We start from the raw sequence: 1937 nt of genomic DNA on the forward strand, positions 1-1937 counted from the left end.
ATTTTTTTTTTTTTTTTTTTATCCATATTAGAAAGCAAATAAAAAGCTAACTCATATCTTAACATGTCGAGTTTGATTTATTTGATAGAGCTTACGTAACTCTCTCAGCATTTAGATGTTATGTACGTTAGCCAAGTTAGCCGCGTTTGCCACATTTGCCGCGTTTGTCACGTTTGCCACATTGGCCAAGTTTGCCGCGTTTGTCACGTTTGCCCAGTTTTCCGCTTTCGCGGCGCTGGAAGCGCTGGCGATTGTGTTTCTTCTAGAGTGTTCCCACCACTCGCCGTTGCATAGCCAGTTTTGAACAAGCAGAATTGTGAATGCCTCAAGCTGCTTGATGCGAAATTGCAGCGTTAAGCAGTCATATGAACAGGCAAAAGGGGAACGCGCAGGTGAAAGCTAAAGTGGAGGAGAAAGCGTGAGAGGGCCTGCCAACGTGGAAGCCGACGCGGAAACCAGCGCGTGTGAAGGATATACCTTTGCGTGCTCGCGTGTGCCCGTGCTCTTGTTTTTATGTTTATGAGAATCTGCCATCTTTCTCAGAAGCGTAGCACGAGCAAGCGCGCTTGCATTTGCTTCCATGTGTATGCCCATGCGCATAGCATACATGTGCACATAATATGTATGCATATGCATGTCCTTACCTACTGGCACATGCCCCCACTCCATGCGTGCGTGAACGCCCAGCCAAAGAAGCATGTTCAATGATTACGATTTAAGCCTTATGCTTCTGGCGACTCGTTCCTCCGCTTTTATTTTATATGTCACCATGTTATATTCCCCTATTGAGGACAACTACATCGTTTGTTTTTTTTTTTTTTTGAAACATGCTCTGTATGCATATGAGTAGTTGAATTAAACTGATTATTTTTTTTATCTGCATGTGTGCGTGCATATGTATACACACGTGTATACATATACATATTCACATTACCCTTTCGTGGTTCCATTCACCCCAGTCCCTTCACATTAGCATGCCTGGTCACCGTGTACACTCGAGTGCCGATCTTTGTTACCTTATTGAACGAACGAACTCAATAAAGAGTTGCCCATAGATAGCAAGCACATGTGTGTACGAACATTGGTGGGTGTCACTGTATGCACCTTTTCCATGTATGATTTAGTTTGACTTATGACATTCCAGCCTGCAAACATATGATTATTTATCTCTCCCCACCTGTGTTTCTTTTTTTTTTTTTTATGACGCGTTGACTACAATATGTCCCCCACATTTTTATAATTTGTTATTCTCCCATTTTCCCTACATCGCTTTGCGTTTTCTCGAGTTTCCTTTTTAGTATACATATGTCCCTTTGCCCATGCCCCCGACGGACATGGCGTGTTTCACACGAGTGAGAGATTCTCCATTAGTGCCCCCGCGTCGTCCCATTCGTTTCACGTTAGCAGTTTGCATTAGCAGTTCACCTGTTTATCTAGCAGGTTATCTGTTTTTTTTTCTTTCTTTTTTTTAAACTCCCATCCCACCTTTTTGCAATTTGTTTGAATGCGCATTTTTTTTTGAGAGAGAGAAAAGCGAAGAGAGAAAAAAATAGCTAGCATATATATATAGGCCTCCAATTGCAAGGAGCAAAATAAGGAGGGAAAAGTAGGCCGAGTCGATTGCTCCCCTCCCTCCTATGTAGGATTATAATCCCTTGTGTGAAAAGAAAAAAAAAAAATTTGTTCAGTTCTGTCAACTTGATGCATTTGCAATTTCACTTCTCCTTATAATTTGATTTTCACTTCCCATTTTTATGTGCGCCTACTTCGCGCTGCGTGTGTTGCTAATTAAATGAGGGTTTTCTTCACGCCATAATTACACTTAACGTTGCCAGTTGGCATTTCCAGTTAGCACTTCCAGTTAACATTTCCAGTTAACGTGAATAGCTTATTTTTTATTATCTTTCCACTCGCGCCCCTTATATATGTGCGCCTTG

The sequence above is a fragment of the Plasmodium inui genome (assembly GCF_000524495.1).
Source record: "Plasmodium inui San Antonio 1 unplaced genomic scaffold supercont1.15, whole genome shotgun sequence".
NCBI classification, from domain to species: Eukaryota; Apicomplexa; class Aconoidasida; order Haemosporida; family Plasmodiidae; genus Plasmodium; species Plasmodium inui.